The sequence below is a fragment of the Epinephelus moara genome, chromosome 20 (assembly GCF_006386435.1).
Source record: "Epinephelus moara isolate mb chromosome 20, YSFRI_EMoa_1.0, whole genome shotgun sequence".
Lineage (NCBI taxonomy): Eukaryota > Metazoa > Chordata > Actinopteri > Perciformes > Serranidae > Epinephelus > Epinephelus moara.
Window position 1 is genome coordinate 30,904,933 of NC_065525.1, and position 10,620 is coordinate 30,915,552.

Here is a 10,620-nt window from a genome sequence, read left to right on the forward strand (position 1 = left end):
CTAAGATGTCAAAGTTAATTTATTATGAACTTTGCCCTCCCTGCTGCCCACCTTTCCTTCACTGCCTGTGATCCTGTGGTGCTCATCATGCGGAATCTCCTTCTTGTCAGAGAAAATCAATCAGCGGTGTGCTCCAGCAGCTTGATAATCAGGTGATATTAAAGCAATAAATATGTGATTTTTCGAGGGTGATTCCCCTTCACTTGTTACCTCTCCATACTTCTGCTTTTATTTCCTTTGTGACAGATCCACTGGTAATGAACTGATGTGTGATATATGTTCCAGTGCATCTTTTACAACAGTGAAAATAAAACAATTCACCTTGCAGAAACGTATACCTCTGGGTCATCATCTGACTTTAAATTTTGCATTACACTTGTTCTGATTCATGTGTAGGGAAATTAAAGGTGGTGGCAGAGTAATTTTCTATTATATATCTCTAATGTCTGCTGGTGATAAAGCATCCTCATGTCTGCATCAAACTATCTGACACAAAATATTCCCAAATAGTCTTTGGGCCCGCACATCCTCAGTTTCTCGAGTCAGCATGTCTCTCCAGAGAGTTTATATTAAATTGATACAGTGTTTGCCAGCAATACCTTTGAATCAGGGAAATCTAGCTAAGCACACAATTAAACAATTATTATAATGGCTGGAGGGCCATCTACGCTGGAGATGCTGCTACAATGTAATTCAATAACCTTGTCACTTAAAACTTCTTGGCCTCGTCACAGTGCATCTACGACATGAAACAGCCTTTCCAGACAGATCTTAATTTATTACGATGACAGTCACTACACTTTCTTCTCCATCATTATTATGCACTATTAGATATTAGATAGAAAGTGTACAATCGAGACTCTTTCAAGGCTAGTACTTAAAGAAGTATTTAACTGTTGGAAAGATGGTCTTACAGACTCAGTGATTACAACCTGGCCATAGAGACTGGCAGACACAGGCAGGCCTGGCTGCCTAGAGAAGACAGGCTGTGTCAGCTCAGTCCACAGAGACAGGTGGAGACAAAGCAACATTTCCTGCTACAACAGAGCACATTTAAGACATCAGAACAAAGTTCTTAAATGTAAACTTCAAGATTTTGATACCCTCTCTGACTAAAATGCAACATATACTTGGAGAAATAGTGTCAGCACCATAGATGGAGCAAGATATGTCAGTGCATGTCACAGCCTCAGAGACAACCAACACAACAACAACATAACAGTTAATCTCCTCATAGATCACACTCTGCCTTTTTATTAACTCCTTCAGTTAATGTTTTTTTTTTCTTTAAAATGTATTTCTATGTTTTTTTATTTGTTAATTGGTTCTGAATTCACTGAATTGAATTAAATTGAGAGAGAGAGAGAGGGAGAGAGAAATAAACATACTCTTTATATCCGTGGTGGCAGGCATATAAAAATGCCAGAGCCAGCAAAACTCAGAACTCATTATAAACCAATACCACTCTTGGGACAACAAATACTATCTCAGGGAGTGTTTGCCTCACCTACCTGAAGAAGACCACTGTCCAAGACATGGTGGCAAAGTGATCACTTCATATTCCCACAGGGCTTAAGCTCCTCCATCACAGACAATTCCACTGACAATATCCAACTCTTAAATGTATACCAACTTCATCCTCTTTCCGCAGCTCCAGTTTGGATGTAGCTAGGCCTCTTTTCTACTCTCAGACAGTTGTTTTTTTGCAGTGCTAGGTTAGCGCTAACGGTTAGCAACGGTTAGTTAATGTTAGCTAGCTAATGGAAAACTAGCTAACTGGTTAATTTGAATTAACCTGCTAATGTTAGTGAACTACCAGTGGTTTCTTTAGTTTTTAAGCCACAGTACCTTAGCTTGACGTGAGTCCACCATAAACAGAGTAGTAAAGATACGTTTCTCTCTGTAACATTAAGTTAACGCAGTAATTAGGCTAATCAACCGACCTTCTCGTTCTTCTTCTGTTGATTAATAGCGGTTGGCAAACTGCCACCTTCACCTGGCCTCTGGGTATCTATTGAGGTGCAATACCATCGTTCACCGCATTGCAACCCAGAGGGGCGCTGTTTCACACAATTCAAACTGGAAAGGATACAAATAATAGCCAATGTTAAGCCACTTTAGCTCCTTGTTTTGGTTCTTCAGACTCACGTAGCCTACTCTACATTTTCAGTGGCTGTTGGAAGCAAATACATAGTTAGAAGGTAAGTGAATACTGGACAATATTCATCTGGTGGCCAAAAATATGACTACAATTACATATATGCCAATGTTACTATGTGTCTGCTGAGGGTTTAAGCTAAAAGTAGGCATAGTTTGCTAGCAGGTTAGCCGTGACAGCTAAGCCAGTGCTAATGTATGTGTCATGTCTACCTCCTAGTAATCCAATATTGCTGAACAGAATTTAAAACTAAAAGGAAGAGGGTCATTTAAGTGGTATATTCCAAATTACACGGCAATCCAGTGTTATAGTTAAGTTTTAAAAATACAGTAAAAATCCTAACGAGTTTATCTGCATCAATAGAGTGTGCCAGGGCTGACGTCAAAACCCGGAAGTTTAGCATCGCACTGGTTCCCGGAAGAGAAAGTGAATGTGATTTTTGCATTGCGTTTTGGATTATGTCAGAAAATAAGATCTGTGGCTAACACAAGTTTATGATACTTACAGGTTTTGTTCAGCGAGATAATCTTAACATATGAACACTTTTAAGACCGCATTTGAAGCTTAAATGCGATCGCCAGAAGTAAAAAGCTAACGTTAGGCTTTAACGGACTACATGACTACTCCACTGTCGCATGACTCTTGATGTCACCGCCACTAAGCTTTCAACTGATTTCGGCTGCTTTATTTTAAAAACATTGTATAATGGGGAAATCGGACTGTTTAAGCTAAATAAGAAGCTGTAATGGCGGACTGCCAGCGCTCTCGCCTGTTCGGGGGTGATGACGTTTAGTGTCCCCGACAGGGTTTGTAGTCGTATTGAGCAACTTGTTAGCAACCGCCTTTTTTACGACACGTAAAAGCTTCAAAATTCACAAGTAGGGTATTTACTGACGTGTTTTATGTCGTAGAACAAAACCTGAAACTCGCTTAAGCTTTTGTTAACCACAGACCTTATTTGAGGCATTTTACCAAAATCCCATTCAAAAAACGTATTGACTTTTAGACGAGAGAACCGGAAGTGCTAAAAGCGCTAACAGAGTTCCGGGTTTATTGGCACACTCTATGAAGCACCATTTAACCAGAATATAATGCAAAGTAGAGTAAATATATTTGATTTAGTTTGATTAGATAATCATTTTATAACTTGCAAGATTTAGGGCAGTGGTTCCCAGCTGGTGGGTCCCGGTCCAAAAGTGGGTTGTGTTTCCATCCTGAATGGTTCGCAAACGTGTCAAGTTTGTAAAAAACCCACATTATTTTTGAGTACAGTGAATTTCTGGCACAAAGCTTTCACTTTGAAGTGCCATTTCCTGCTGTAGAGTGAGTGACTAATGGACAGCTACTTGACAGAGACAGCAAAATAGCTCAATGACATGGGCAGACGCAAGTATGACGCTGAATGTATTAAACTGTGTGGATCTTGAACTAATGAGTAAGGAGAAATCCAGACCCCGTGGCTGGACCAGTTGGGAACCACTGATTTAGAGGAATATATTGGCAGAATACGTATGTTTTACTTAGAGTATAATCACCTAAAAATAAGAATTGTTGTGTTTTTGTTACCTTACAATGAGACGTTTATATCTACATAGGGAGCGGGTCCTCTTCCAGGGAGATAATCATGTTGCACTGCCATGTTTCTACAGAAACCCAGAACAGACAAACCAAGCACTGGCTCTAGATTTGGCCATTCGTACATTCACGTTTTTGTATCACCCTTTGTAGCTAGTAGCCCCTCCGCGATAGATGGAAAAACACTGATTTTTTTCATTAGTCAGAGTTTTTACTAGTTTAAATCACCTGGTCCATTTGTTAAGAGAGGAAGAGACCTCTGCACATAATTTGGCTCCTGGTAAAAACCTACTGAGCAATTAACACTGAAGGAATCCTAACCAGAAGTTCATGCTTGGCACACACTAGAAATTTCAGCTGGTTGCAATCTGAAATCCTCACCATTAGATGCCACTAAATAGGGCCAATCGTGTTTTTGCGTCAGCCACTGTAGTTAGCTGCCCCTCTGTGACAATCAATGTTAGAAAATCACTGATTTTTTAAACGTGAAACGGATTTGTTTTTACCTATTTAAGTCATTGTGTTCCTTTGTTTAGATCTCCACAGATAATTCAGCTTCCAGTAAAAACCTCTCAAACAATGAACAATGAAGGAAATTTGAGCGGGAGAAGCTATGGCTGGTTGCAGTCTGCAGTTCTTGTGGGTAGATGCCACAAAATTCCCCTAAATTTTAAACACTAGACTTTTAAGTACACCCCCACACAGGTTGAGCTGAACTCGCATTTTATAGTAATTTGCGCTACCGTCCATATTGGTCTACCCTCATATTCCCTTCACATACAGGTGTTTTCTTTACAAATCATCCTGTTACAACAACATCATACAGTAACGTTCATTAACAAATGTATGTAAAGCCAATGCGGTATAGGCTAACTAAATTTTGTGAATTCTTCAGAGACCACATTCTTGACACACTCTACGAGTTAAGCAATGCACATAGCTGACAGAAAATAGTTGTGGCTACACACTGTAAGATCAGAGGGCTCTTGCCATGAGCTAATCATTCCATGTGCCATATAGGCAAGTGTTGAAGGAGTGTTGCCTGTTTATTTATAGGAGTCTCTAAGGTTCCACAGCAGAGGGTTGCTCTTTGAGCTGGATTCAATTACAGCTCTGGTGGAAGCTGAAAATACAGCATCTATACAGACACAAACATGAGTATAAATTCTTAATGTGAATCTATAGGCCTGGTTTATCGTGCTGTGTTTACAGTAGTTGAAGCAGAGAGAAAGAGAAATACAGGTTGATAATGCAATATTAAACACTAGGGCTGAGGCTGCATTTTGAGCTCTCATGACTTTTAATTTCTCTTCTTTGTATGCTGATTGAAATGTGAGGGACTTAAGGAAGATAACTGTTGAATGAAAATAGGTTGTGGATGTGGAAAGGTAATATATAAATAACTATGAAGGAAATAGTACCCCCCATAATCACCTCAACTCAGCATGTGCTGTCATCAGCCAGAAACCAGTTAACAGTGGCTGCATTAGGAGCTCTGTGAGGAGTCCTCTGCGCTCTAAACAAATTGTCATGTGTGAATTTTAAGGGAGATACACAATAGGAAAACAACCAAAAATAATGAACACGTGAGAGTAAATAAATAGTAGTTCATTATAAAGTTAAGGAAAAATATGGAGGGAAATCTGCCCTCGTGCTTTGAATTGGCCATGTTTGAGATCACGAGGACGTAATGAAAGATTTATTAATGAGCAGGCACAAGTAAGCGGATTTCACGGAAGTTATGTATTGAGAAATGCTATCAGACACATGGCAACAACCTGCAGTCCAGATGGTCAGCAGCAGCCTCGGCCTGACCTAATATCAGTTTAGCAGTCTGTTTACGTTGTAGAGCTCACTGTAACATGTACCGACATGGCAGGTGAGGTACAAAAAAAGAAAATGTTTGAATTAATGCCGAGTAAACCTCCGAGCTTCTGAACAAGTGAGGCCTTGTGAGTGCCAGTGTAAATACGGTTCTTCCTATAAAGAAAATAATCAGAAAAAGGAAAACCTGCACTTACTTCAGATGGAATTATTTGTACAGGCAGAATGTTTTTTTGATGATTTGGCTGTAGAGTCCTCAGCAGCCTGCCAAGAAAATAAACCAGTCAGGATGTATAGTGGAGGATGGAAATCCATTTCATCTATCTGGAGAAGAGGAGTTACTGTGTGTGACAGTAATGGCAGAGACATGTCAGCAGAAATCAGCCTTCTGAGCTGGTGAAAAAGTCACCAACATCACTAGGTTGCTTTTCAACTTAAGGAAGGGTGGTGTAAGTGAAACACTGACGGATTAAAGCAGATGGAGGATGATTTTGACTATAAAGAGGTGAAGTTCTTTTCCTCCCAGTAAACCATCACGAGGCCTTATTTCATAAACAATGTGTACGGTATCCACAAGGGCGTAACTTAATTAAGTCGGTCATTATACTTAATTCCGCCAGAACAGTACTAAATATACTCCTCAGCCAAAGTCTGACGGCTGGCCAAACAGAAGTGTATTACACATGATATTTGTGGTTAAAAAAATGCATTTTTTAAAGTGTGTGTGTGTGGGGGGGGGGGGGCACAAAAAGGATTTTGAAAGGAGGAGAACATGTCCCCACCATGCCCAGTAGAAATTACACCTTAGGGTAGTTGGTGGGAAGAGACAAACAATTTTTGATCCCATTTAAATTATGCCTGAATTACACGTGATGTTTGTCAATTCGAAACATAATATCGCAAGGATATAAAGTCACAGCTAGGCACCAAGAAGCTCACTGCGTAGTGTGTGTCCCATCCCATGACTAAAGGTTATGTCTTCACCACAGCGATTATGGGTTTGATTCCAACCAGCAGCCCTTTGCTGCATGTCATCCACAAACAGGGACTTGAACCCAACCCAAGTCCCTATAGACTGAGTTACTGCCGCATCCTGAAGCTTAAGACTGTGAAAATACATAATTATAGTGACTACACAAGTCGCGTAAGTGACGTCATACCTTTCTCTCTTGCTAAAGCTCCAATGCCTGTATGTTTAATTCCAGGATATTTTCACATGAGCAATGGGTCTTGATTGTTCTTCCGACTCCTGGCCGATGACAAGACCAGGCGTCGATGGGTAGCACACATCAGGTGAGATAACATTACATTGGTATGTGGAACATAGCTAAGTTACCTGGCTAGATAGTATTGTGTAGATGATGACCTGGCTTAAACTGTTGTTGTTATTCTGACATGACTGTGGCCAAATGGCCTACATGACTTCAGTCGTGGTTCTGGCTAAATTGGGAGAATCAATTGTTCTCTGAGCTGGGTGTCTGAATGGCAGAAAAATAACACTCAAAAAGTATCTACAGTACCTACAATGCTTGTTTGTGACACACTATAAATTGGCATGATGTACCGAATCTTTCGAATCGTTTTTTCTTTTTTTAAAGATTTTTTTGGGGCTTTTTAGCCCTTAATGTATAGGACAGACAAGTGTGAAGGGGGGAGAGAGAGAGGGAGTGACATGCAGCAAAGGGCCACAGGCCGGAGTCGAACCCGGGCTGCTACGGCAACAGCCTTGTACATGAGGCGCCTGCTCTACCACTGAGCCACCAGCGCCCCAATCTTTGGTTTTTCTTTCGAGATTTAAAGACCCTCAAATGTGCAACTCCATGTCTGAGCCTCTCTTTTTTTAAGTCTTGTTTATGCAAAAACAATAGCTTGCTAGCAAGATAGCTAGCAGACGAGGTATAGTTCACTGAGCGGTTTCACACTAAACTAAATATTACTTTTACAAACTTACAACAAACTGCAACATTCTTGCCTTAAAAATTTTGTTCTAAATTGACAAACATCATACTTTTTATGTAATTCATGACAAAACTTAAACGGGATCAAAATATTTGTCTCTCGTCGTTGGCTACTACATATTTTTCCAGAAATAAGGTCCCATGGGGGAAACCGGAAGGGGAGGAACTTCACCTCTCTATTGCTCAGTGTCGTGGACGCAGTCATCAAAGTGCTGACCCAAAGCAGCACAGGGGTTTGGGGATTCGCACAGCATCCTCATTCACTCATTCATTTTCCGTAACCACCTATCCTGTTAGGGGTCGCACAGGGGGGCTGGAGCTCAGCTGACACTGGGCAAGAGGCAGGGTACACCTTGGTTAGGTCGCCAGTCTGTCACAGGGCTGACACATAGAGACAGACAACCATTCACGCTCACATTCACACCTACAGCCAATCTAGAGTCACCAATTAACTAAACCTGCATTTTGGGCATTCAGGCAGCAACTAATTATTATTATTATAACGATCAATTTAGCTGTATTCTTTTATTAATCATTTAGTCTTCTATATTGATATAAATGTCAGATATTAGTTAAAAAAAGAAAAGAAAAGGCCAACACAACCTCCGAGAGCCCCAAAGTAATCCCTTCACATGTCTTGCTTTATCCAGTCTACACTCTAAACCCAAACTTATTCTATTTACACTCATATTAAACAACAAAAAGCAGCAAATCCTGACATTTGAGGAAGTGGAACCAGAGAATGTTTGACATTTCCGCCTTTTAAATGTCTTAAAGGATTAAGAGGCAGTCGAAATAGTAGCAGATTAATTCCGGTTGGGGCTCAGCACACTGAGAATGAAGAGGGCTTACACACATAAACTGATACAGAGAAAAGACGACAGGAACTCAGTCCGCCTGGTGGTGGCTGTGCAACTAAATGCCAAGAGTGTAGAGTGTGAGAATGGAATCATATAAACATAAAGTTCGCAATAAAGATTAAACTTTGAGACCTTTGAAGTCATCCTTGATTAATAACCCATGTGTGGCTCTCCTGTGAACTGATCCTCCTGCAGTTGCCTCCGGCCGAGATTTTGGACGACACTGTCTACTAAAAAAGGGAAAGGCTCGATCACGGAGTGAAACGGTAATCCGAAGTAGGCGTGGGATGAGACATGCAGAGGTAATTCCAAAGAACCCTGCCCTCCGGATCTGAGGTATCCAGTTTCATCTCTTGCTGCAGGCCCTGTTACCTATCAGCAAAAACATGAACATCAACTTCAGATGACAGCAGGCTAAAATTGGTGGATATCAAAACCCAGGAACTGGCAAGGAGCTTGGCTGGAGTATCCACTTTCTAGAGTGGAAGCCCTGGGTTCAGACACCTCAGGGTGCGGAGGCTGTGTGCGCTGCTCGCTCGCACTGCGGGCAATGAGGACGGCATAAACACAGCTTAAGCTCTATTAGGCAAAAAATTTTCACACTGTTAATTAGATGCAGCTGCACATGCTCCTCACGTCTCGGCCATATGCACCAGCTGATGAGGGAAGACAAAAGTGTATGGTGTGACCCATATGAAGTTCACTGTATGGGTTTAAGATCTATGATAAGATGTATTCATTGTCACTGTGTTATTGACTCAGCACGGCCATTGTCACATTCCTATACTGCAACAGCAGAACATAAATCTTTTTTAAAAAGTAAATCTAACCCAGCAACTGTGGTGTTGGTAGTTTGCAGGTCAGAAAACATCTTCGTGTCTAGGTAGTAGAACTCTAATAATGTGGCCAGGGCTGATTTATCGGCCTGTTTTATCTTATTGCTGTTATATCGTATTTTTGAATATGTCAAGCGATAAATTGCAGTACAGAAATTTCCCAGAAATGCTTTATGAATTTTAGAAAGCATCACTATTACATTGTTTGTTAACTAGAGGGCAGTGACAAGTTTTTTTCCCAACTGCATAATGTCCCATACAGTCCATATTCAAGGTGACAATTCTCTAACAGGACAAATGTAAGGACTCCTTTAAAAAAATATTTATGCATTCATAAACAAAATTACAATCAACCCAGGTGTCCGTAGCCAATAATGCTATTTACACCTGGGTGTCTTAGCAACACTGAAATATGACGTCTATGACACAAACAGGTCTATTCAGCTATTCTGGTTACGTTTATGTACACGGTGTGCATTCAGCAGCTTTATACATCCTAAAATCTGAAAATAACGAGTCATCTAAGTCTAAAAATAACAGGCCAACATTGACTCACACCCTGGTCCCCTGTGTGAAATCCTGTACTTGACTCATTCATCAACCACATCTTACTCCCTCTATGGTCTGTGAGTCTTTATACGACATAAACTGACTCTCTGGCTGTACATTTGTGCTTTCTTTCTTGTACGTTTACTGCTTTAATCTCAGAGAATATTCTAGATGGGCTAGTATTCCCCCTAACCATGACTTCTTTCCCCAAATCCTAAACGCTTCTGATATTGACATGTCAACATGGCGATTACTTTTTTTGTTAAAAATATAATACTTTTGGACGACTAGGTTAGTAGTCCATAACCATTGTTTTGACAGCATTTCAGTTACTGTATTTCAACATGCAGTCAGGACCTGCTTCACATTAAAATATAAAGTCTGTTGAAATCACAGTTAACTGACCAGGACTCTCTGGAAGAAGAGAGTGTATATCTCAGTGGGACCTTCCTGGCCAAATAAAGGATAAATATAAAATAGACTAGTCCATACCCACTGGTAGCTTTGTCACCTTCTACCTATGCCAATCCTCAATGCCTATGTGCAGTTTCACATAGATTGACCACGTCAGTGAGTAGAAAAACGTGGGACAGACAGAATGACTGACTGACAGTTTCCGTGATTATGTACAGCATACCATGCCATGACTTAGTCATACCAAAAATTTGAAGAAAAACAAACAAACATTCAGCCACAGGGGGAGCCACAGCAATCGGTCGCATTTTAGCCATTTTTAAGCATTTTTCTGTTGTTATAGCGCCACCCAGTTGCCAATTAGAGTTAAATTTCTCCAGTCACCTTGAGGCGTCCTGTTCTACATATCTAGCAAGTTTAGTAAAAATCGATATGGCAGTTAGGCC